Source organism: Scophthalmus maximus, chromosome 10 (genome assembly GCF_022379125.1).
Source record: "Scophthalmus maximus strain ysfricsl-2021 chromosome 10, ASM2237912v1, whole genome shotgun sequence".
NCBI lineage: Eukaryota > Metazoa > Chordata > Actinopteri > Pleuronectiformes > Scophthalmidae > Scophthalmus > Scophthalmus maximus.
Window position 1 is genome coordinate 17,105,549 of NC_061524.1, and position 27,598 is coordinate 17,133,146.

The 27,598-nt window shown below is 40.7% G+C and overlaps 1 protein-coding gene across 1 annotated transcript in view; it reads left to right on the plus strand.

Annotated features, from left to right (window-relative positions):
- Window positions 1–610: 610 nt before the first annotated feature.
- The window catches only part of pcdh15a (protocadherin-related 15a), a 194,123-nt gene continuing 167,135 nt past the window's right edge, over window positions 611–27,598 (plus strand). The window contains exons 1-2 of the mRNA XM_047335297.1: window positions 611–1,344; window positions 27,042–27,099. The gene's annotated coding sequence lies outside the window, so the exon portion shown is untranslated. The remainder of the gene's footprint in view (window positions 1,345–27,041; window positions 27,100–27,598) is intronic.

The following is a 27,598-nucleotide window of genomic DNA, read 5'->3' on the forward strand; positions in this document are numbered from 1 at the left end:
TCGAAGTGTTGCCTCCGGTCGGGTAGAACTACTTTGCATAGAGATTATATGAATAATATATTTTTGATAAAAATACATATTTTAAACGAAGAAGTAATTTTATTCATACCAAACAAAACTGACAAACAGATCAGCACGCACACACACACACACACACACACACACACACACACACACACAGAGGCCTCAAACCGACTCAAGGCTGGTTTTGATTGGTCATTGTGGGGGTTTTCACACCAACCTGTCAGGTGGGTGCAAGTCAGGTGATCTAGTCTGAAATGAAACAAGGAAATGATGACTGGCCAACTGTCAACAGGAATACTGTTTCTGATGATGTAGTTGTAGTCAGGACACACCTTCAGAGACTTGCTTTTTATTTGGCCCATAAATTCACAACATGACCCAGCTGTATATTGAGGGCGTTCGGTGGAGCTCCAGATAGATTTGGATTAGTTCCACTTCACTGATATTTAATTCATCGCATCCTCCGAACAGAATAACAATGAGCGAATTAAATCAGATGTCAAACTGTGTACCAAGCGATATAACTCAACAACAACAACAACAACAACAACAACAACAACAAAGAAATCTTCTCTGAAAGTGCGTCTCAAAATGTCAGTCTTGTCAAGTCCAGGCGCGTGGCCCAAATGTGGATGTGCGTAGGGGCTCGGGCGTGGACGGCGTTTGGGAATCCCTGCGTGATGTGCGCAAGAGCTGCAGCGCAACTTCGGGTGGCGCCAGAGCGCAAGGGAAGAAGGAGTGGGTGAACAGAGCCCCACGCAACCCATGGGCTCATCCGCCTGGAGAACCACTCTGTGGCTGCGGCCGTCCCTCTCATCCAGTCAGACGATGCGCGGACGTCTTCGGCGGGTGGTCGGACTCACCACCTGTCGGGAACGGTGAACGAGCTGCGTCGCTGACGACCGCGCGCCGAACTCTCCAACGTTTCCATTGGGAAGCGATAACCATTTTTAATTTGTGTCTGTGTGTGTGTGTGTGTGTGTGTCTGTGTGTGTGTGTGTGTGTGTGTGCGCGCGAGTTCCCCGCATTAGTGAAATACACACGGGCAAGTTTGTCTGACCGGCCGCGCGGGAGAAAGTGAAACGCGCACATCAAACTGGCAGTGGTGAGATTATAAACGGAGTCTCTGTTGCGCCCCGGGAGGCTCCGACCCCTCCTCGCTTTGAAGATTAGAGGGCTGACCGGGTCTGAAGGACACTAAGAACAGGATTAGGTGTTGTGCAGGCGAACCTACTTCACTCATCACTCCTACATCCCGTCCTCTGCGTATTTGCGCAGTGACCTTTGGGACACTTGGAAATACGGCGGGTGCGCCCCGAGGTAAGGACATTATTTTTGTCTCAGTAGTTTTTTTGTTGTTGTCGTTGTTAATGCTGTTGTAATCAATTCTATTTGTGAAGCGGATATCCGAGAGTGGAATTCCTTCTAGACAGATAGCAGTTGCTGTTTGGAGAACGACAGTATTGGAGCCTGTTACGCGCAGGTGCCACCTCAATCATTTAAAAAAATATATATATTAGAATTGACAGTTACAGTGTTAATGGAGATGTATGCCTCCTGTTCTACAGTACGCTGTGCGTCTTCATGCAGGGACACGTTAAACGTGTCGGTCTACTTAAGGGCTCTGCGGATCCAATGCTCCACACGCATGGAGACTAACAGAATGTGTACCAGTTCAGAGATCGATAGTAGTGTGTGGCATCAGGGTCTAAACTGATAGTTAATGCCGTCATACCTGCTCTGATCGGGACATCACATATGAGCTTTCTTTTCCATCTGTGCCACTGTTCTATGTGACACGTGTGAAGTGGATTGTCGTCGGTGCCATCGTCGTGGCTCTGCCCACGCCAGATGCCAAAGGGCACGTCTTCCATTGCCACGAGATAAACTGTATAACATGAAGTTGCTTCAAATGAGACTATTAATTGGGGGGTAAAAACATTTTTTTTATGAAACATTAAAGACCATGACATTTATTCTGTGGAGAAAATGAGCATGTCATTATGCCCACTTAGAGCAGACTGGCTCTGCATCAGCTTCAAAGAATGTAGAAATTTGATCCGAAAAAAAATAGCAGTAAATCCTTACAAAAAGCTTTAAGCTGACTATTTAAGAGTGAAGTGTATTCACCCCTGTCCCAACAACTGAGTGTAGAGGAAGCCCACTTTGTTGCACAGCATAGTAATGCACTCGAACTGCAGACAAGCCGTCCACAGTATAAAACTTTCTGCAAGCAACTTAAGACCTACAAGAACTAAAGCCACTGTCATTTGTTTAGTCTGAGTGGCAGGAAATCTCTGCAACAATGTGGCTCTGCATTCAGAGGGACACTGCTCAGGTCAGTGCAGTTTGACTAAGACCACTACTACATTGATTAGGCAGGTAGGTGTTGACCTGCTTTGGTCACAATGTCTGTTGCAATGTTGGGTACGAGCAATTTCTAACGCCTGCCTCCTTTACCATGGAATGTCTCCTGGTGGCGGAGTATCTTGGATGTCTCCTTGTTACTCTGTGCAAATGCACCTGAGGTTAGATGTTACTTTTAGAGTCAAAGAAGAGCCGCAAGCTGCTCTTCTTCGCGTCTTCAGCCAGGTCCTAGAGGGCCTTCTATTGGTTGGCTCCAGTTACTCCCATTTTTCTTTAGGAGGCAAACGTCTCATTTACCAACAAAACCACAGCATCCTATTTCTACTGGTTAGGTTCATGACGCTCCAGCCAGCGTCCCTGCATTCGACAAACGTGATCGGAGTTGTTCCTCCTCTTCCTCTTGAAGGCAGCTTCGACTTCCCCCCTCATGTGGAGCACGTTCTTGGCGCCGCTGGACCACATCACTGTATGTCAAGGCGCAGAGTTGTGTTGAACTGTCCTCAGTGGAACTCTTGGCATGTCACTTGTGTTGCTCCCACCTTCTCTGAGTTGAATGTGATGATTCGCTGGTGCTGGACTTCTGCTCATGTCCTGTCTTCGCCCCCCTCCAGCACTACAGCCAATCTGCTCAGGTCCTGATCACATCGGCACGTGTAGTTTCCTCGGGAGAGCAACTTTATGTCGTTGTAGGTTGCTGCCGATTTGTAGGTATAAGATTAATTCCATGAGATATACAGTAATATATTGATACTGTGTCCAAGAGTATGTGCATTGTGTTGCTAACAGTGAATGCCAAGAAGAGGCACACAATCTGTCATCTTGCTCTTTTGAAGATGTGTTTAAAACACTCACTTTTCTCATCGCTGACGTGCCTGATATTTTATGTGCACTACAGTTCACAACAGCTACAGGTTTGTGTCCTAGAAGTGTGCAGAGAATATGTAAAAAGCATTGCTGCAGAATGTATTTATGAGTCTCGGGTCGGGCCAGTTCTTTCCAGAGGCTCGCGTTCGGGAAATGAGAGATGAAGAGTGTCGTGGCTCAGGCCAGCCAGACTCCATTTCCATTGATATTCTGCCTGTGTCCTGCTCCATAGGCAGCCCATTGTCATGGCTTGCTCAGCGGGATAGTATCTGATGATTGAGGGGGTATGGAAGAGGGTTGAAAGCCAGCTTGGAAAGAAAATAAAGGTTCATGTGTTGAAGGTTAAAGATATGTCCTCACAGTAATGGCAGATAGCATACTGTACGTGTGTGTGCATATTGTGTGAGTAACATAGAATAAAATAATAACGTCTACCATGATGCATGAATAATAGTTTTGTTTTACATGACAAACACTTCCTGAATGGCCAAATTAATGGGATGAGTTCATCTTTTACTTTTTATTCGCCTTGCTTAACTCTGTTAAGAATTTGTATTTTCAATGCACCTTCGACAAAATGAAACTTTAATTCTTTGATACGGTCACGTCTCTTTGTTCTTCTCTAATTGCACCCCGGATGACATGAGAATCGCAGATGCATCCCAAGTTTCACAGCGCGCAGCGTTCGCTGACGTCAGGTGCAACAGTGCCACGTTGTGTGGCCACTCGGCGTCTGTAAGATTCATGGCTAGCAGAGCAGAAAGATTTATGTCACGAGTGCATGAAATCGCAATGCTGTGCAGTGTCCTGTCCAGGGCTGGTGAGAGTGAGAGGGAGACAGATCCTGTTTTGCTTTGTCGGAAAAAAAAAAAAAAGTAACAAAGAGGAGTCGTGCGTAAAAAATGTAGCGAGCACTAATGGCTGCCTGTGATTTGTGTCAGGTAGAAGTGATAAAGGCTGTAGTCTGATTTTTTTTTTAAGTCGGAGAAAAGAAAAACACTGAAAAGAGCAACAAAGGTGGATGTAGTTAAGACATTCATCTGAGGACTTGAACAAATAAGGGTAACTTTTGAAGAGTGCCCTGGTGTAGCACTTACTACGAGTAGTAGATAAGTTAGGACCAGGCTCTAGGTTCGGAGGAGCAGTTCGTAGTTAGCTAATAATAATACCACAGACCAAAAAGGAAGTTTAAATGCCGGCTTGTTTATATAAAAGAGTAGAAAGAATTTAAAACAGGCAGAAATAGTAAATGGTACCAAATAACACAGTTTACATACACAATCCACGTAACAGAGACACAATCTTTGCATTCAAATGCAATCTTCATGTTTTACCCTTTTCTTGAAATGAAAAAAAAAGAAGAAATGAAACACTATATTTCTTATTTTCAGTTTGACTCAACCTATTTGGTTTCAGGAATAACTGTCAACTTAAATTCAATTAAAGTTTCTCTTTAATGTGCTATTTAGTTTCTATTATCTTGAGTTAACTCAGTTTTAAATTCAAATTTTAATCTCAGTTAGTCATAAGTTCTTATTGCGACTTAGTTTGGGCTATCCTAGAATCTTTGTTATTTCCCTATTTAACATGCTCCGTCAGTGAGCCACTGAAACTAAGCTTTTGCAATATCAAACCCATTTGCCAGCTCGGCGCAACATAGGTTACATGGAAATAAAACAAGGAATGAAAAATCAAATATAACACTCACACTTCAACAGCATGAAAAGGTTATGGTGAATTATATTCAACACACAGTTAAACCTTAATCAGTCTCTCTTCAACAGGTTCAAAATGCTGCTAGCGACACGTTGTGCAGTCCATGCAAATTCCGCGTGCTGTGACGCAGAAGGGAAAAAAAACGGCTTAAAGTGAGTCCGCTCTTACCGAGATCCCGACTCCATCAAACTCCGCTCGCATCAAAGAATTGTTGCAGACCAGTCCTACCGCAACCGGGATGAATGAGTTGGTGTCCTTATACAACACGCAGGTGAATCACACGGATTTTGATTGTTTGATTGTCCATCGTGGATCTTCTCACGGGAGGCGTGCCATCTTTACCGTCCGCTTGCAGCGTATATGACGTGACTTCAAGCAGTCGAACATTCACATTTCTAACTTTCGGTCAAACTTGTTAAATAACCGCAAAATAAACCACAGTCTACCTATGTAGACAGAATGTAACATAAAACACATTAGAAAATAAAATATGAGAACTTAAAACGCTGTTTTGTTTGCTACTCTTGTTTCGCTCACTGGCTCAGTCTAGTTAACGTCTTTCTTCTCGCGTTCATCTCTTGCACTGCCATTCTCCCCGCAACAGGAAGATCTACAGCCATTCTGATTGGCTGATACAACGCCAGTATCTTAAAGTACCAGGATACTCTTTTTTTTTTATATGACAACTAATAGGATGCATTACTAGTAAAACTTGGATATTTATTTTAATCTTATTTAACCTGGTTGAATCATGAACTTTACCTAATATTAGGAATTTTTCTGCATATATTTTATTTTTCTATTTATTCAAATTAACGCTAATCTGAGCTATTTTGACAGGGTTACACTGGTATTTGACACATTGACTATGATTACACTCTCAGCTGAGCGCTGATTTATCTTTTCTTTTTGCACTTTTGCTGCCTCTTTCTGGGAATGTCAGTTAATTTACACCTCTAAGGACACAAATGGTCTTAATGTATTTAAAAGATAGCACTGGAATGAAAAACAAAAATCATTCAGATGTATGATGATCAGATGTACAAAAGCTTTTTTTGATGCTGTAAAGTAAATGGGTTTTAAGGTTTTGATATTAATGTGATATACTGATAATGTCTGGCTTTGTTTTGTGGGCAATTGTTATTGGAGTTTTTTTCTGCACAACTGTAACAATATAGACTGTAGAACTGCAAGAGTTAATTGTTTAATCAACTCCAAAATAACTGTCAACAATTTTGGAAAAAAAAAGTAGTCCTCTATGACAGTAAACTAAATGTCTTTGGTGTGTGGACAAAACAAAATATCATCTTGGGGTTTGGGAAACACAATTAACATTTTCACCATTTTATGACATTTTGTGGACCAAACAACTAATCGATTAATTGATCATTAAAATAATCGTTAGTTGCAGCCCTAATTATTAAATTAATTTATTAATTGTCCATACATTATAAACAAACAAAATAAAAATGTTTGTTTTATTGAGGATGAAACTGTCAAAAAAGTCAGTAAAGATTAACATTCCTTTCATTTTCAAAATACTCTGGCTACTTTGAACAATTTATGAAGAATACAACATTTCAACAGCGCAGTTTTGAGGTGTTGTAAATTGTTCGCCACAGCAGCTTGTAGCTGCATTAGGTCGCAGTAGATCTTGACTAACTGTCGTGGTCGGCAGCTGTAGCAGAAATTGTGTCCAGGTCTCCACTGAAGCATAAGTGGAAAGGATGATGAATATAAGTTATCGCTGTGCAGCACAACCAATAGTCTCAAAATGAATAGGAAGGGAATTTGATATGAATACGAAAAACCATGCACATGGACGCACTGCAGATCCTTTCTGTTATCCTCCCTCCGCTGTAATCTCCCTTTTTGTCATCACTGTCCTTCCACATGCTGCTTCCTTCCTCTCAGATAAGACTTGTTGTGTCCGGTAACAGGTTTATGAAAATAATACAATGACATGTACAGAATGTGGTAACCTATTTTTTTTTTTAGATTTGGTTAACAAAGACATTATTAATAGTACTCTGAGCACAGTCAGCTAATCTACAGTACAGCCTCAGAGACTGCTGGAGGGCAATTTGCTCCTCAGCTCCTGTGCTTTCGCCCTCTCGTGATGTCTCTGATTGTTGATAACGGTAACCCGTTGCTGATTGGTCAGCAGTGCCTTGTTGAGGGTTGGGAATGCTGGGCTTTTTATTGGAATCCTAGTTTCTTCCGGGGGAAAAAAAATTGTCTTTGAGAAGGGCAGTCGCCAAAAATGGAACGTAAAGTTGTGCTGATTGGCACCCCAATGTGTGTGTGTGTGTGTGTGTGTGTGTAAGCCATGTGCAACCTCTCCTCCATATGAAACCCTTATCAGATTTATCTCTGAATAAAAAAAGAGGCTGCAGAATAGAGTTTCCTCTTTACTGACTTTTTCACTAGTTTAAAACTACAACTGAAACTCGCCAAAAGCACCGTCTGCAAAAGCTTAAATTAAGCGTGCCATGCTGTTTATATAATGAGCCTTTGCCCTTCATCAATTATCAATAATCAGACAGCGACAAATTGCCTTGATGTCTACTTGCTCTTCCATCTAATAAGCAGGATTCAACTGGTGCATTGGTATACATATACAGTCATCGCTCTGTGACAGAGAATTTATCATTTTAAATGTTTTGCTCCAGGAGCCACTGACAGCTTGACTTTTGAGGTGGAAATAGTTTGATAGAAGACGGCCGGGTTTTTTTATCCATAATTTGTGGGGAACATTGTAAGTGTATATATGTTTGCTGACTGAAATTCTATTAGCCTAAATTAATATTTGCCCCTGCATCAAATAAATGCCCCTGTACAAAAAAGCAAATAAAGAGGAAGGATGTGAATATCCATAGTATGATAATGGCTTGACTATACGATGACTGGATGAGTTGTAGGTCTGGGCTGATAACACTGTGTCCATGTTTTAATTTCACACTTCAGTAAGAGTATTTATCTGTGGCTGGCGTGACAGGTAAGGTTCTGTAACTTTACCATGCAAATGATTTCACAGACGCTGCCCTTCCTCCTGTATATACCTAAATCTCATGAATTATATTGCATAAAGAATTTAAGTAGATAACTTGAAATACTGACATTGTTTTAGCCACATGGCCACCAGACTCCCCGCTACACACAAAGACGGACCAGCTAAATGTTGGGCGCACCGATGCGACCAAGGCCATTTTTTAGGAGCACTTGTGCGACCTTCTGGACCAATGGAGAAAGGATTCATCAGCGTAGTGTTGAGGTAAACCTCCAACTGATTGCTTCAAAGAGGGCATTGTACGTAAAACTGCGGTGTACATCGCTGCATCCTGCCACATCTGGTTCTGACCGGTCTTGTTGTCTTTTTTTGGCCTGGCCATTCCAATTTGAAACTTCACATACTCAAGGATGCGCTCAACGGATGCACAAGCTGAAGAGCCGGACACGGATGTTGCTGTGCACTCAAACAGCCTCGCGAGCAGAAACACCATCAGTGTAATAATGCTCAAACTCAAATCCATGAATTTTTACATTTAGAATTTCCAACAATTGCAAACCTCTATGTTATACTGTTGGCAATGTCACAGAAACCCCCTCCCCGCCACAAATGCCTATGAAAGATTTGAGTCTCAGAGGGATAAATATTGAAGTACATAACAGCTAGCCCCCACCTCCCCAATGAAACGTCTCCACATTCTCATGCTCTCTCTCACTCTCTTGAACACACACTCATACACACAGACACACACAAACCCAGCCTCTTTTTGAATATCTATTTCCAGCCTAAGAATAGTCGGATGCACACAATTCCGTGGAGCTCTGGGGCAATGGCACATGTCGAGGGAGCATGATATGTGATTACAGGGTGAATTTTTACTGATTAAGCTTCAAGTCATAGATGATCCCAAGTTGTTGGGTATTCATCTTACCACATAACATGTGGTTGGCTAAGAATATTCACACACTTATATTAACATGTTCACATCTGCGGGTCTGAACAATTTCTGCAGTTACAGAATCCGCTGCGGATGAGTAAAATCTAGATCCATGAAAACCTTCACACCTAAGGATTAACTAGGTTAAAAAATGTGTTGTATTTTGCAGAATGCTTATGCATTTAAGTAATAGCCATATTTGAAATCCATAAAGTAGTTGTAATACACGTGCTTGGTAAAAACAGAGTAGTAGTTGTGAGAACTGGCTGTCAGAGCCATCTTGGGGGGGAAATAACCTACATTATACGGCTTTGTAAATATTGTTTTTAGCTGTTTGAACAAATGACCTGTGCTGTCATTTTTTTTTCCTGAGAGGACAGTCTCGGAAGATCATCAAGCTAGAGGGGCCCAGCATATTCCTCTGCATGAAAACAATATCCAACTGCTTCTTTGCAGAGAAGCACTTCTTGGAACATTTTTTCAAGGTTTTACTTTAATAAGAAATTGAATTGACATCAGTTTCAGTTATTTATTTCTTATTGTATTGGTACACAAAAACAGATAGATATTGTGAAAATTGCTCCTCATCCTTTTAGCCGCATGAGTTATATAATTCCCTCCCAGGACACTGAACAATGCAGCTGTGTCCACGTGAGCACTATCTGGCAATTCGGCTGCAGTTGGACCAGAAACATATTTATCCCAGCAGTCAGTTTCTTTCTGTGTTGTACCTTCTAAAAAGAGCAAAACATTTAAAACGTAAAAAATGGAGATTTAATTCATTAAATGGATAGAGTGTATATGCTTGAAGTCTGTTGCTGCTTTCTGCGGCAAGTGACCAGATTGTAGTTTGAGGTGGGGATACATAAAACCTCCTCATCCCAGGCAACAGAGTCCATTTCGAGGCCCATTCACTGTCACCCCCGGGGGCTTTGGGATATTGATTCAAACAATTTTGGTTTGTGGAGTTTATTTTGGCTCTTGCATGATTTTTCTTTCACATCACTCTATGGAATGGTGCAACTCGAAATAATCTCCAAGACTTCTGTTAGAGATTGTCCTGTTTAAAGCATATTTGTGATGGATGTGTCACAAAAAAAAAAGTAAAACCAATTCATCATAAGAAGAGGACATTATTGTTTTTACGTCTGATGATAATCGGGTCAAATGAAGTAGAGCTTGACTTTATCAAAACCAATATAAAGCCAAATTTTTAACTCCATTAGTCGGCCTACAATTAGCCGACCCCACAGTATCAGCACAATGCTGTGGAGGCTGTTGGTCAGGAGGAACAGAGGGTCGTCCACTAACCAGAATGTCAATGGTTTGATGCCTGGCTCCTCCAGGAGCTGAAGTGTCCTTGGCCAAGACTCTTAACTCTACATTGCACCTGAGGGCCGTGCCGGTAGTGTGTGAATAATGTGTGATGGAAAAAAAAGCTGTGTATAGAATAGTGTATGTGTGAATGTGAATTGTACTGTAAAGTGCTTTGGGTGGTCGATAACACTGTATTTATATAGAAAAGTACTATATAAATACATTGACATTCCATGTACAGTCTGGTTCGGTCTCCTGAATAAATGTTGTAAACTGTGTACCTTCACCCCATTTATCAATCTTGTTTTTCTTATTTGGTGCAGGCCATTTCAACTGTCAGGTTTCAAGCTTATTGCTAAGAACGGAACACAATCTACAATTTGTTCTGAGAAAATGTGTTCGTTTAGTGCAAATGTAGTAGTCTAGGTTGAGTGACGTGACATTCTGATTTCCGTAATGGCTGTTTAGACAGAAATAGACGGCGAGGGTTCAGTTGCCTTGTGGCTTTTGAACTTCATGCAAGGCCTGAATATTTTTTAAAAGAAACATACACTTCACCTTATTCTGTAGCGATTGTGAGTCACTGCCATTCACTGAGTCCAACCATACAATTCTGCTGTTATACATCACCCACTGTGCTTGATGTTTCTACCAAATATGAATATATATATATATGTCTATATATATATTTTAGTTGTTTCATTACCTCAGCATGATTTTCTAAACTCCTGTCACTGTGTGTGAAGACCCGCTCATGTCGCAGAGCGTTGACCCCGACGTGAGAGTCATGAGTGGTCCAGCCAGTCAATTAGGGGGACCTCCATTTAATTAACCTCTCTCTCTGTAACAGTCGAAGCTTGCTAAAGGGCTTCTAGGCTGAAACGCCATGGTGCATGTCATCATGGCACTGAATATCAAGAGTCCATTACTGACTGGAAACATTGGATAGTTATTCCCAAAGAGGAAGACTGATGTCTGCAGGAGTGCCGTGGAATTGTGTGATTCTTCTTGATCGTTTGACACGGGAAACCCGGAACAAATTTTCACCCTTGTCTGACTGTTACTCTGCCTCTTGGTCAATGGGTTGCAGACAGGTGGTGTAGTGGTTTTGTGCGGCCACAAACTTTTGAGATTTGAGTTTTTTTGTTGTTGTTGTTTTTGGCACTTGGGTACACAAGTAGTGACTTTGCCAACTGGCTCAGCTTCTAAGCAGAGACATGGACCTCCTCTCATTTCTCAGTGATGCTGCGACGGAGCAGTTGTGTTGCATGTAACCCTCAATCATCCCACATTTGTCTTTTGCTATTGGTTTACAATTAATCATGCTTGATATAAATCTGAATAGTCATAGAATGAAATTACTTTTCCCCCTCAATTTAAAAAAAAAAAATCTCCATCTTGAATCGTAGGGAACAATGCAAAGTATGTTAATGCTCTCTGCATGAGGGAGCCAGCCAATTCAAAGCCTGCCAGAATTTCCACTTTGAGCAGCGGCCAAACAGATTTCGGGGCATTTAGGCTTTCAGATTATTCATATTTGGTGCGTTCAGATCTGTGTGTGCTTGTCAAGAATGGTCATGGCCATGTATTTGAAGGTGCTAATGCTTTTGAGAGCAGGTAATTAAAGCCTTGGAGACACCACACGATTTTCCAAGTCGTCAGATCTCTGTACCGTTCAAACTATACGACGTGCTGTCTTGGAATCGCAGGCTTTCAGTCGTTGTGCTGTTCACACCGCGTGACTCATCTGCGACGGGAGTTCACGCACCACACGATCCTTTTACCAGGAAAAATGTCTCCAAAGTACGTTTTTTTCATGAAGAAAACATGAGGGAAGTGACACGGGAAAATATGCGATACACGGACGGGACAGGAATTGTTTGTCACTTTCACAATGGACGTCAAAAATCAATTGTTCAATATATTGCAGGATGCTCTTATGATGACAGGTCAGAAACAGGAAGTAGTTTGAGCGGGTGCTCCGCAGACGGAGATAAATAACTTGACGGATTAATATGTGCTTTCGCATTTAAGTCAGCTCGAGATTACGCTCATCATCGGTTGCAGTGAAAACGCACAACATGACAGAAACAAACACCGCATATAGTCTGCGCCTCCTCCGACTTGCTGCAACTCCACGATTGGACGGAGGGCTGAGAATCTGGCTAACAAAAACGTGTTGTGTGAACTCGGCATAACAGGTACAACACTAAATCTGTCTACTTTTTCACCTATGAATTGGAATTCAAACTGCCTTTAGTGACCATAATCAGTGTGAATGAAATGAGGAGAACATAGCATTTAAGATTGGCAGATTGACACTGAGGCATTTCTTAGTTATCCAATTATTATCTTTAAAAACAACGGAAATGGCATTTCAACCTGAGGTCAAGATTCGTTTCCTGTTTCAGCACTTGTCATTCCTGGCATGGCTACAAGGATTCCATTTGGTTAAAGCACCACAGCACGGCATAGGTTTTAGTTAAGAAAAAGAAGGGAAAATATTACTGTACCTTGCTCTATTTTTCCTCTCTCACAGCGATAATCACCGTGGTCCCTGGTCCAAGCTGCTTTTCCCCTTATTTTGACATTCTGTATCAAATATTTCATTAATGCAGTCTAGAAAGGGGCTGCAAACACTGTTTGAACATGACAGGCTCAAGGGGATGAGGAGGGATGGGCTTTTAATGAAGAGGACAAGGTTTTAGCTTGGGAAAATGAACACCAGCAAAGAGTGGGAATTACTCTGTCACTTTGAAGTTAAAGTGAGAGACTCAATTAAATTGGAGAAAAAAAAAGTCCCATTTTTTCTGCACTTTGCTCTGCTTAGCAGAAATCCTTAACCTTTTGTGTGAAGAGCCTTCCCATGTGCCTTGGACCTCAGTACTTCTGCGTTTCGTTTGACGCATTTGGTGTTTTTGCTGCATGTGGGTCTATGACACTTTTATGACACCAGCATGTAAATGCACATGGTCAAGGCCCATTGCCTCAGCAGTGAGTGGTACTACATTCAATAGGGAAAATGACTTTTTGGTTCAGTGAAAAAAGAGATTTTTGCCTCCCCCTAATGTGAGGATAAACATGTTTTTTGCCAAAGGGACTGGAAATGCAACTTGCCAAAGCATTCTGTTCCAGTGATTTCACAAATGACAAAAACATGATGAAAAAAAAACAAACCTTATTTGCATGAGACAAGCGCCTCATATTAATTTAATTTATAATGTGTCTTTTTTTTGCTTTAAATGATTAAAGCATATGATATTCAGATTTGGTTTTCAGGGAAGGCATTATTTTGTAGAGAGCTGACACATTTATGTATCTTAAAATTAAAAAAATAAGTTCAGATTCCACAGAATAACTGGACAGTTTTGTTTATGTGTCTCAAGCCTGAGCACTGAATACATTTTGTAAGTCTGTGTAGACTCAAGGCCACGCAAAAGTCTTTGAAATGTTTGGGATGACTGGAGACAGACAAAAGGAAAGGTGGTGGGGAAAAAGAGACAATCATATTCCAAATACATACCCCAAATTCATTTTATGAAATGCAAATAATTTGAGTTGGAGACAAATCATATATCTTCATCATGAATAACTTTATTTTGTAAAGTATACACTGAGGTGTTCCGGGCTACATTCTCATAGGAAAGGATCTATAAACACATGTAAATAAAAGTTACATATGTGTTTATATCTGATTTGCTAAAATGACAGAATGTTTCTAGTTCACAATGTTGCACTTTCTAATAATGTATGCGCCTTTAGTCAGTGTCTTCACTTAATATCACAAGCAGGAGCACAATGAACTGAATTTCTTATCGAAGTAAGACATCTGTTACACTCCCGTATGGTTTTCAATTGTTTTGCTTCTTGCTATGCTCCAGTGAATGAGTCATTGAGTATTTGAGAAAAGGGTGTTCACGGCATGCTTTAGTTGATGATGTTTATAACTGGGTCGGTTTGCACATTTTACTCTATTGTGACAGCACTAAACGTACACAAGGAGATACATCTTCTGAATTTATCATGCTTGGCTCCATGTGTATTGCTCTGTGCTCTTTAGCTGTGTTTCTTTTCCATCTCTTTCTCGTCTTTTCCTACTTTCTGATGTGAGGAGGACATCCATAAGAGAGGACACCAAGTCGAACCTTTAGCCAGAATGTCCGCTGCTCGTCTAGTTCTACCGCTTGTATACCAGCCCTATGAATTCTCCTGACAACTCCGATAACACCAGACACTAGAGGGCTGTTTATACGCCACAACAACCATTTGCATCTGAAAGCCAGTTGGCGAGCACAATCACCCTTCGCATGACACCGACAACAGGGGCCTCTTACAAATATTTCCTCAAGTCTGACGGTACATTTATTCAGCGGGCAGGCTAAGGGAGCGAATGGCTGAGTAACCTTGCATCCCACCATGAAGGTTATCACTTTCCGAGCAGTGTTAGTCTCGCAGGTGCAATGACAATATCCTGACCCGAAAACTTTCCCTCCCACTCATCGCAGCTTGGAAATGTTGGCCTGGATGAAGACTTCACCCCTGTTAGAGTTAACCTTTGCTCCCCCGATCCTTTTCACTTTACATGCTGACAATACAGACAAGTAAAGGTGTGCCTACTGTTTCTTAAACTGCCTACTTCTTAAATTATGAATGCTTATTTATAATAATGACGTTTGTTTGTGATGATTCCGGGATGGGGTTCGTAAGTGTTCCGAATTAAACTGTTGGACAGTGGGATGAGGAATTCATGATGAGAAAAGGGATTCCGGAGCCAGTGAGTCCTCGTGTTCACAGGCTGTCAACCTGCCAGCACTCAGCTGAAACCTCAAGTGATTGCATGCAGACTTTCACGCAGCCACAAGGGCCACACGAGTCTCTCGACAGCGTACATAGTATACTGCAGATGGAATCATTAATAACCGATTGCTGGTAGAGACTGTATAGATTGAAGAAGGCTGTGTGCGGTTTTAAGACAATGATTAATGCATGTAAATGTATTTATCATACAAATATTTATTCCAGCAGGCAAAGGAAAACAATTTTTTTGACTACCAGAGCAATCAACTCGCCTCATTGTTGCCAGACTGTTTTACCAGATCAAGGGTTCCCAGGGGAGATGAAGCACAGGGAATGCTTTCTCTCCACTGAGGGATGACATTTACCCCCAAAAGCATATATAGTACAGTGAGCATAGCCTTTATCAAAGCAACATATGACAGTGACATTTAAGAAAGTGCCACGTTGCACTTGTTTGCACATGTAAGACTGGCGATAAAGAGCCTACCTCGCAGCGAGAGGCTTCATTAATGGATTTATGAATTGTGTGCTGAAGTCTGGTTGTGCTGATGTCAGGTTTTAATTAAAACCTTGTCTTTTTCACTTTCAAGTTGAACTATATACAGTAAAGTTACGCATTGTCCCCTTTTCCATAACCAAATAGAGCAAAACAATACCCTAAAATTAAAAAGAAAGTAATGAATCATTTCAGACAGATCTTTGACAAGGACAACACATTCACTTCATATATGTCATATGTTCCCAGTCCTCTCCATTTGACAGCTGAACGAGGAATCCATCGTGAAAAAAATACAATATAAATTATTTATACCCGACAGACAGTACATGCTCTGTGCACCTGAATGTGTTCCCATTTAGCAGCTTTTGTTTCTCACCATATTGTTCAGTATGATAGGTTACCCAGCCAAATTGGACATGTCACTCTGGCTTATAGATGTTTTCTTTTGTGACCTTAAGTTCAAACCGCAGAACTCAGTCTAGTGCAAGAGAAATAGCTGCAGTCTATTTATGTTCATGGTTTTCCTGTAATCGATTTTCATTTGCAGAACCCAGAGAAAATCTGGTCTACCTTTGGAAAGGTCACCAATGCCTCAACAAGCAATCGATGGCACACATAATTTTTTTACTGTAAGTGTGGAAAAACTTTGCCCCAGACATTTTGTAAACCTTGTATGTTAAATTCTACACAATTCAGTGCTTCAACACACCGAGCACAGGTTTTATTCTAGATTTTAGCACAGTAGGACACAGGGCCAGGTGAACACCTAACGGCTGCGTCTGTTTTATTTAGTAGCAGGTCACACTGAGGTCTTGTTTTGGCACGAACCTGTGGTCACAAAACGGGGACACAGCATACAGACTACTCACAGTGCTGCTGACTTTGTAATTGTGCATTCATTTTTTGTTTGGGGGGGTGGGGGGTAGAGTCACGGTCTATCATTTCCTACAACATGAGGTCAACCATAATTAATACTAACATAATCACTGTCCTGTAAGTGGTCTTGGTCCTCTGGTTATTAAAAACCCCGTACGTATTTAAAATGGGTATATGCAATTCAAATGACCATTCATCTGTTCATGAAAGGGACGTTCATTCCACACAATAATTAAGTTATGCCCATAAAATCTCATTCTTATAGTGATTATTGTCACGCACACCAGAGGATGGACCCACAATTGCACGACTCAGGTAAGTACAAACGACAGTTTTATTTGCAAACTGGCACAAACTTACAAACAACAGTGTCCGAAATCGACAGGCAAAAGGGGAAATCCAAAAGACAGGCGATAGTCAGGATACAGGGGAAAAACGCTTGAATGCTGCACGTAAAGAAACCAGACAATCTCGCACTGGGGTAAGGGGAAGACAGAGCTTAAATACACTGGGCAGGAACGACAATGAGCCACAGATGCCACACATTAAGGCGGGGGCAGGTAATAACCCAGGCGAGAGAAAACAGGAAGTCTAACAAGCTCACACATAGGGGAACAGAGAATCACCACAATAAAACAGGAAATGCAAAAACTAACAGCAGACATGACAGATTATAATGATGATCAAGAGAAGTGGGTTACTACAACATCAGGGATCATTTTAATTTAGATGTAGTCAGAAAGTACATTTAATTAAAAATTAATTTTTATTGAGGTGGTATTTAAGCTGGTAAAGACCAAGAGTCTGAGGCTGAGGTGAGGCACAGGTACTTCCATTCCATTGTCAGTATGCTAACATGCTGACTATGACATTTGTAACATGAATATGTTCACCATCTTAGCATGCTAACGTCTGCCAATTGGGAGTAAACACAAACTATATATGGGGTTGATGGGAAAGACATGGATTTTGCAGTTATTTGTGCATAAATCTAAGTATTAAATTATGTAAAATTTTGACCTCAAAATGGTACCGAATGAAAGCCTAAAAGTCAAATGTTAACCTCATGGGGGCGAAGAAAAGTCACAGGATCACCACAGTTATCAGGATTCGACATCTGGGCACCATGAAAGTCGTACACAATTGTGTTCCAAACCATATGGTAGATATTAAGATAAATTTCAGCTGCTGGTGGTGCTTGATTAAAAGTCAGTGGATCACCAAAGTCATTCCTCCTCTGGGGGTGATGTATATGTATATCTAATCTCATGGCAATATTTCATTAAGGACCAAAGTAGTAAACTGACATCCCCATTCCCAGAGCCATGCCACTAGCATGACTAAGAGGAGGCCCCAGGCCAATCATTCATGGGGATATAAGGTTCTAAAGGATGAGCGAAAAGAAACAGAAAATTGCACATACACATAGATATGAGTCCCTAAATATGCCAGATGTTTCCGCCCATGCATTATTCCCTGTGAAATTGGTGAAAAATGACAAAAAATGTCTCAAAATGTTAAAGATCAAATTCCTTGATCTGTCTCTTTGACCAGATCCTCAACATAACGTATTGGATTCTTTCTTTCTTTCTTTCTTTCTTGGCCCATGTCCCATCATTCCACCAAGTTTTATGGACATCTGTTCTGTAGTTTTCGCGTAATTCTGCTCTCAAACAAAAACAATTGGACAGGGTCGAAAACATAACCAAAAGAGGTAACAAAATAAGGCTATCTCTAACATCTTACCAGGGGTGTAGCACACAATTCTGGGCTCTATGAGCAATCGCTGTGGGCCCCCCTTCCTCTATCTGTCCATGTTGTTCACACCTCTGAATTGCTATTTTATTACTTCAACCCCCTTTGTGAATCCTTCATGCTTAGCAAAATGTCCTGCTATTAACATCACACAAACAAAAGGTCAAATGTCCTACTTCACCTCGAAAAGTACTTTACAGACAGACTTCCCTTTCAGGCTGCACCTCAACAATGTTGAACAACCAAATATTGTTAAGGTTTGATTGAGAGATGTTTGACCCTTGGATCTGAGCCATAATTGGAGTTTATTGGTTTTCCACTCCCAGCCTAAAAGCCTGAGATGAGAGACTGGTTGAGAGATTCAACTCATGAAAATATAGTCCCTTGGGTTGATGGCAAGAGTTTGATTTCTGTTGGTACGAACGAGCTTTGACAAGTGCCCAGGTAGAGGAAAAGCATGGCTTGATTGAGTGAATTGATGACATTAAAAGCTTCAGTCTAATATGGGACTAAAAGTAGTTCTGCAAAGACCAAACATAATATGTGTCTGATGCCTTGACTTTAAAAATAAGTACCCTATTTACCCGGAAAGAAGAGAACCAGCTTCTTATGACAAAAAACCCACAGTTAAACTTGAAGTTACTTCGATTATCGCAAATCCTGCTATGTAGTACAGGCAATACAGTTCAGACCTCAAGATTTTCTTCTGATCACCAATAACATACAAACACAGCTTGCTCTTACAATAGGACATTGTTTTTTTCTTTTAGAACTGCACTCTCTAAAGAAGCAATATTGTTGTGCACTTCTTCTGTATTTCTTCCTCTTTGGTCTGCAAATATACTCTATTTAACTGAGGACAGATGTGGAAAGAGTAATGCACCAAATAATATGCATACTCCAAGCTTTTTGTCGTTGTATAGGGATTTACCGTAAAGCTGTTTGAGGTTGCGCTTCTGTGTAAACATGGCCAAAGCTTAGAGAGGTACACAAGGAGGCTCAGCAAAGATGAGTCACATAATCATTTCTCATATGTCCTTATAAATACCACTTTTAAGTCAACAGCTCTTTTTGTGTGGCTCAGAATCTTAAGGTTTTAACTTTCTGTACCCTCGTCACAAGACTCTGCCAAATAAAATGCAAATAATTAAAAAAGACAACGATTCACTTGATTTGATTTTCCTTTTTTTATGAAACATGAACATATCCATGTAATTATCTTCTGAATTAAATGAATGGTAGTTATTAGTTGTCTTAATGTAAAAAAAAAGCTATACATTTCCAATAATATACAATACCGATATGCATTTTTGGAAGCCAATCCAGACACCAATATTAAGGAGTAAGACACTTCCGATACCGGTATATATCCTGAAAAAAAGAGTGAGAATAACGCCTAAAATGCCGTTATCAAACCCTTAAGAGAAAGAAATCTAATGGTGGTGTTATATTCAATAGTTTGCCAATAAACTTAATTCCCATCAGAAAATAAAAAGGAAACAAAAATAAAACCTAATACATAGAACTTGATTCAAGAAAATAAACATACCGTCTTACATAAAATGTAGACATGATTGTACATCTTTTCTGTATCGTTTATTCTGTAAAATAAAAGTTTTTATTTTGGCACATATTGGCAAACTTAAACGTAGATACCGATACGTCTGGGAAAGGCTCATATCGGCCGATTTTATTGGCCGATTGATATATTTTTTGGGTCCTGCAAAATACCCACTCGAAAAACAAGTTCTTCAGGTTGGTTATTGAATTTTCGGCTTCTTATGGAATTGTGATTATATGCAGATGTGCTGCATATAGTGCTACATGGATGAACTAATTCCCTGTCATTGTCATAATTGCCTGCATACAATATGAGACAGGTAATTAAGAGTGTGGTGGAGCAATGCAGGATGAAGTTCATGCACCTCATAATTCTTCATTATCTTCCTGATGCAGATATTTTCCTTGAAGCCATGTCCTTTCTGCATTTAAGCATTGACACATTTACATGAAAAACTTTCTGAGTAAATGTGTTATTTGTTTCCTGATGTATGCTAACATGACAGCCATCTTTATCATGGCCACAGTGTGTTCAGAAAGTATTTAGACCTGCACTTTTTTCACATGCTATGTTGCAGCAATATACTAGAATAAAAAAATAATTTTTAGTCAATACCCCATAATGAAAAACTGAAACATTACATTGACATAAGTAAATATCAAGAACTATCAGGGGTTGGCCAAAAAATGATTTCAATAAAGTATCTTACTGAACTTTTTTTTAACGATTTTAGAATCACCACGCTCATTCACAAATTTATATTCAATTTATAATTTAAACTAAGGTAGTATAACTAGCAGTTAACAGTTAAAGGGGCAGTGAGAAATATTGGAGAAAGTTTGTCTCTCTCTTTGTTGTTGATAATTTTGGTCTCCCATTCCCACGACGCACTCATCACTAGGCCAAAGCCCCTGAGTCGCAGCGGTATTGGCTAGCACGTCTTCTAAGGTGTCGGGGAGTGATGTTTAATATAACAGTATTTTAACTTAATATGATGTACTATAACTAGGGCTGCAATGACGCGTTGACGTAATCCATTACTTCATAAATTTGTCGATTTGCGTTGAATGCGTCGACGCATCGCACTGATTACGTTCGTCCCCAGTGATCAAGGTGAGGCCCGGTGAAACGGAGTTGGTTGCGGCAGTGAACGTGCGGTGCAGGTTACAGTCGGTCTGTTCATGAACGCCGCAGCGTCTAAAGACAAAGGAGAAGTTTCTCTGTGTTACTTACTGCTGTTGACACTTCGGCTCTGGAGAAAGTGAAAAGCACTTCTCCCCTGGAAGAAAAGACTGCAAGCTCAGATACTCACACAAGTTGAGCATAAGAAAATGTGCGTCAAACAGCGACATACTAGGGAGATAAACACCCGTCTTTAGATGGAATATATACTTACAGAGACATAAGTGAAATGAAATGAGTTTTAAGTGAAAAACCTCAAATAGAACCGCTGATCATGTCTCCATAAAGCCTCTAACTTTGCTCTGCTTCACTTTATCAGCACAAAATTTGGCAGAGATAATGTTCAGGTGTTGTGCAATTGATTGTGTTTGAAAGTGGGTTTTTTTCTGCTTCATCTGCATTATTACATAGAGAATATTCACTCTAAATATGTTCTTTTTTTTAGGCGAAAATTAATAATTTAATTCATGTTGTGTCCCATCTTCATTTACTCTGAACAATATATCTGATTCATATATATTTAAAATAATCGATAGATTAATCGACTAATCGAAAAATTAATCAATAGAATAATCAATAAGAAAATGATCGTTAGATGCAGCCTTACCTATAACAGTACAATATGGAACCTTATTGTAACTACTTTATGTGACTGTTGTTACAGTAGTTTATTTGAATTTATTACATACTGTATATATAATGTATTACTTTATTAAACTAACAGGTGAAAGACATCAAAATCTGTCTTTGGCCTCTCAAGTGTTAAGTGACAGATTTTTAGTATGGGCTTAAAGACCAAGCCACGGTGCCGCTGGAACATAAACACCTTGTTGACATTGGATGTGCATTCTTTTTCGGAAATATGACTCATGTCATACATAGGTTCTAAAAAAAGTATGATTCATTACTTCCCCATGCTCTAAAAGTAAGCAACAGTTGCAGAGCATTGACTCACAATCCTCGGAGGATCTCAAATCACAACTTGAATTGTATCCAAATATCACAAATGTATTGAATCAGGAGATAAACGTATCATCTGAACCCACATGTGGTTAATTCAATTGATTGGCAACCAGAGGAGACTAAATGTTATGAGCTGTTTCCCCCTGCTTTTTGTTTTCATGCCGTCTTGTCTTATCCATAGGGTCTTCAGTGGGTTTACAAAACCCATATGTATTGTTTTTGAAATGCATGAGCAGTCCGGTTTTCTCATTTTGGTGTACAGACCTGTTGGCCCTCAGACGAGGCTGCTAAATGTCAAAGGGGTTTGTGGTGGTACCACTGCCACAGGGAGAAGCCAGAGAAAGGTGGAGAAAAGCATATTGTGGCCTCAAAATAATTGTTCTCCTCAGATATTGCCTTTTCATTTGCAAGATGGCCAAAAGCAAAATCACCAAATGGGATTGCTATGTCCTTGTTATCTGGCAAAATGTTAAATATTACAGGTAGTAAGGAGTCTGAGCAGATGTTTAAATTTGATGATTGGCCTGTACTTCCTACATAAACCATACCAGTTGGGATAAGCTGCAGTATAACCTCAAACCAGTTCTATATCCTGCTTGAATGCTTTTCCTTTTTGGACAGACACACTGGTGTGGCACTTGGGAGGTTTATTAACTGCTTACATTCAAACTCTGTCCATCTCCTCTCTTCTTTTCTTATTTCTGTCATATTTCTCCTCCCACTCCTCTTCTGAGTTCCTGTGCTGCTTCCCCTCTGCCTCTTTCCTTTTTCATGTTTCCTTTCTCGCCCCGTGTCTATCACTTCCATGGCCCCCCCTCTCTCCTGCTCCCCTCTTTTTCCTCTTGCTTCCTTTGAAGTGCTAAACAATGAGGGGGCTACAGTCCCCGTTAAGCTCATAGGGAAATCCAGGCTCGAACTGCATGGCAGCAGAATCTTGTCCTCGGTACCACAGGGGGGTGGGAAGTATAAAGAAGTATAGTCAGCATGCGGTGGCAATGACAATAGCTTCAGTGAGCCTTGATCCTCCCAAGCCGTCATCATACTACATCAGCACAGCGTGGCTGATGAATCTTCTGACTTATTTCCAGAGAACAGGCCCATTTGCCTCTCTGTCGCTCCGATTGTTCAACCTTGAAAACTGTCCATTTCTTGACAGGACGTGTTAGAGACTGTCAGGGTGTAATTATGAAGACTTGAGGATCTGCATGTCAGGACCCTATTGATTGTAATGATCGAGTCAAAGCAGTTCATTAGTAAGTCATGGCAGCGCCACTCGTCTTTGTCTTTTTCCGGTTGTCTTTTTTTCCCTACAGTAGCATGAAGCCACAGGCGCATCCATGCATTGATGAATGCTTTTTCATTACTAAAGATGGAACAGGAAATGAAGCAAAATGAGTGCTTTGAGAAGAAATCTGTGATGAGGGCATATACTATCGTCTGCTCAAGCATCTGAGCCATGTGTTTATCCACTGCGATGTTTCCTTAAGCTATATCTCACAGTTACTCACATTATACTGAATGCACCTCATTCTGAAATCTGAAGCGCATCTCCTCTCCAATTTCCTCCTTTCCGTCTGCATCTGTCTCATTCGCTCATATATCCATACATGCTACACTGGATGTGGCCCTTCATGATGTCTTGAGTGAATCTGTCTCAGAACAAGCTCTGTAATTCACGCTCCATCAGACACTTTTAATGTAGGCAAATGCCTTTCTCCTCTTCATGGCGAAATGACTGATTCCACATAGGAATCTGTTATGACAACTTGACTTTTTTTCATGACTCAAAACATTTATGGATTTTGGGTCAAAATATGCTAATGGATCACATTTGCTTTTTCAAAGCCCATAAATACCTGCAGTGACAGCCCATTGCAACCCATTGATAAAAATGTGGCAAGAGAATAGCACCATTCTCAGTAGGTCTCTGCAGTTTCACATAAAGACTTCTTAATTTGTTTGATTATTCTAATGAAGTGAATAAGTCTTAAGGTTTCTCCCTGCTGCTAGAATTGCTTGAACTGGCTCGAACTCGCAGCCTCGGTTATGGTCAGTTTCTTCATTGGTCAGCACAGATGTGGTCCAGGATATGTTTAGCCCAACAAAGGCTCATATTAGTATAGTATGACATTAACATATAGGTAGACCCTGACATGCAGACATTATTAAAATTTGTGATGGGAAAATGTGAAAATACAAAGTTTTTTGATGTAAGACAATCTTCCTAGTGGCTTGGTGTAAGAAAAGCAAAGTTAGGCAAGTGTTAAACAGAAAAATTCCCTTTTCATTTTATTTCAATTCTTTCTGCAGGTTTCAGAATTTCTGTACCAAATGTCATCATGATCTATCCAAAAATGTCAACCTGCTGGTGGCGGTACAAAAAATGATCAAGGAATCACCATACAAAATAAGATACATCCTCGAGAAGGATAAATGCCTGTGCCGCATTTTGCACAAATTCACCCAATAATGTCAAGATATTTAACTGAGGATGTGAGAAAACATGGACCAGCTGGCAGCACTATAAGATCATGCGATCACCAAAATCATTCAAATTCACACTATTATGGCAATTAATGTGTGAACCAGATTTCCTGGTCATCACCCGAACAGCTACCAAGTTGTTTCAGTCTGCACCAAAGTGCTGGACCAGGCCATCGATCAACATCACCATCCCCAGAGCCATGCCTCTAGCATGACTAAAAATATACTGTGGACTTCCACTAAATTCATGTAAAGATGCAACATTTTACACTTTTTCAGGTGTTTTATTTCAAGTTTTGATATCCATATGAATATATAGTTTTAAGTACCAAAATACAGCCAACGATCCATTCTCAAGCTTCTCTCTTGAGCTCCTGCAAGAACAGGGTGATTTGCATTAGTCTCCGAGCCCCTCTTGTGATTGGCCGATTGTGATGTTTTGAGTGACACATCGTCAGGCCAACTACAGGTAATAATTACTGTAGCTTGGCAAAACTCAGTTGTAAATGCAAATGGACATGGTCAGTCAGCACTGAACTAAGCCAAACAGATTGGTCAAATTCAGAGTAAAGAAAACGTTAACTTTAGCCACTGGTCTCTAATGTTTCTATCCTTGGGAAGACTGTGCAATGATATATTGTCTCCTTGATGTCCAACAATTGCACAGTGTTTAATCAATATGTTTCTGTCATGTAGCTCGCTAGGTCAGCAACAGAATGACCGCCTGGAGTTGTTTTGTTTGAGTTCAAAGGTTGGAGGGTGAGTCTGGGTGGGTCATGCTGACTGTACAGTCGTGACATGGCAAACAACTTGCAAGCTGTAACAGCTCTCTGAAAATATGGCTTCATAGATGCTGTGCAGCATGTTTTGGGGTATTTTGTAAAGATGTGAACAGCTCTAACACACTGCACCCCCCCCCCCCCCCCCCCACACACACACACACACACACACACTTTCATCGTCAGCACCACAGAAGGTAAAAAGCTCCGACAAACAGCTCCAACGTACACACACGCACTTTCATCGCCACACCACAAGCTCCGACACAGCGCACAACGGCACCGACACAGCGTGGGCGCGCGCACACAATCAGCAACGCATTGCCTAAAATCCCAAAATTGTAAATCATGACACGGTGTTACGGGGTGAGTACACACACGTTAGATAGAGCTTCTTAATTTATTCACAAGATGCTTTAGCTTCTAAATGTAATTACTACGGTGGCCCTCACACTACGCGCTCACTGACCCGTCTACATGTCAGTGGCCTTCTGGAAGGCGTAGAGCGATGTTTTTTTGTCCCACCCACTACGATAGCAAAATATTATTGGCTGATTTGCCCGTCACTTACTTATTGAACATACAAACTTGGGACTTCTGTCCCGATCACGAAGTCCTAACCATTGAGTGAGCGAGCTGTAACCTCTTTTCAACAACAACAACTAAATCTGATTGGATAACTCTATTTTCAAGGTTTTGGGTTACTTATACTGTCGTTTCTGAAGCAAACTTGATTGAAAATCAGCCCAAAATTTGAGATCATTATTATTAATTGAAATATGTTAAATATGACTTTTAAAATGCTGGTATGCTGGGCCTTCTCTGAAGTCCTAGAAGTCCCTAAGGGTTCCCCTCTGCTGCGCAGTCACCAGGTTGTTGTTTCAGAAGGAAACTTAAGCACCAACATATAAACTGTTCCCAAAAGCACAGTATTTCATATTATCGGCAGTGTTAATTAGGTGTTAATAAGAATAATATGGCATTGTTTAAAGGTGTATGGGTTCAGTGTCAATGAAGTGAAACTGACTTATCTCCTCATTTAGTTTTATTCTAAGCCAGCATGTTGACAGCTGACATAAGAATTGTAGAATATTACGCTGTTAAACACAGGTCAAGGCCAAGGTTATACTGTACCCAAAGACAAAGCACTTTTTCAGAGAGTTGATAAAAGCTTTGAACTGCACGGCATACAACAGAAAGCAGACACTCGAAGATAGTGATGAAGAGTCATTTCTATTCAGAAGAGGTAATTACATGCATGTCAGAGCTTTATGCACTCTAATACACTCTGATAAGGGCACTCAGGTAGGTGTTTACCAATGTTTTGCAACAGTCATGAAGGGGCACGGCTCAGTTATTTAAAACAGGAGACTCTTTGCAAATTCAAACCTTGTGAGGCACAATGCTGCAAATGTTATCTGATCACGGCGCAGGTAACTCACAACACCATGAAGTATCTCTGTGTCCAATGCATTGTACCTAAAACGTACTCAGCTTCGGTCCAGAAAATAAGATTTGAATCGCACAAAGACAAATCTACCAGTGTGTGTATGGCAGTTTCCCAGCCAAGACAGGGATTATCATAAATGTTGTCAGGAATACATCACCCAAGATCCACCACAATATATAAACTTGAACAGTACAGTAAGAGCCTGCTGTCCATCTTTGACAAACTCTGGTGTTTTGCAGTGCAGTTATTGTACGCCTCACCGAACAGTATAATGGAGACTGACAGGGCACGGTGGAGAATGAGAGGATATTATCTAAGAAAGTAATTATGATTTAGGCTCATATTCACAAATAAGAGACCACATGATTAAACTAACGTTATACACGTTATGCCTCAGCTTTTGTTTGCGTGTAAATGTTACGTATTGTGGATCTTACACTTTCCTCCTTTTTCTTAATAGGTCTGCGAGGATTTGACTAAAGATCAGGATGTGGTGTGAGCACAGGAACTCAAATAAGGTATTTCTATCTCAAATTATAACCTTTAGCTTTTTTTTCTACAATGTTAAAGAGTCATGCACACAGGGAACACAGCACACATGCATGGACATGTGCATTTGTGTCTGTTGCTGTGATTTCTCTCTTGTAGACCACAGTAGGACATCTGCGAGACATGCCGAATCAGACGGGATGGACCTCTGAGGTTTTTAAAGCATTGCATTGCCATGTTTTATTGATGTCCTTACGATGATTTGGCCTGACATTTGCTGATGCTTTCTGTATGAAGAACATCTCTTGCTATCATAAAACTGCCTGTCCAGGGTCCTACCAATAAACATTTAAGAGGTCGCAGCATCAGGGTTGACCATTCCTTAGATAGTCACTGCCCGTGGCCCAAGTTGTGTGTTCTGTGGAGTATGATGTACCACACAATATGGTACCAAAATGAGCTGAGAGTGGCTGAGACCCGCAGTCCATGTAGTCATTTCCAGTCGGATGCACAGTGCTAGCAACCATC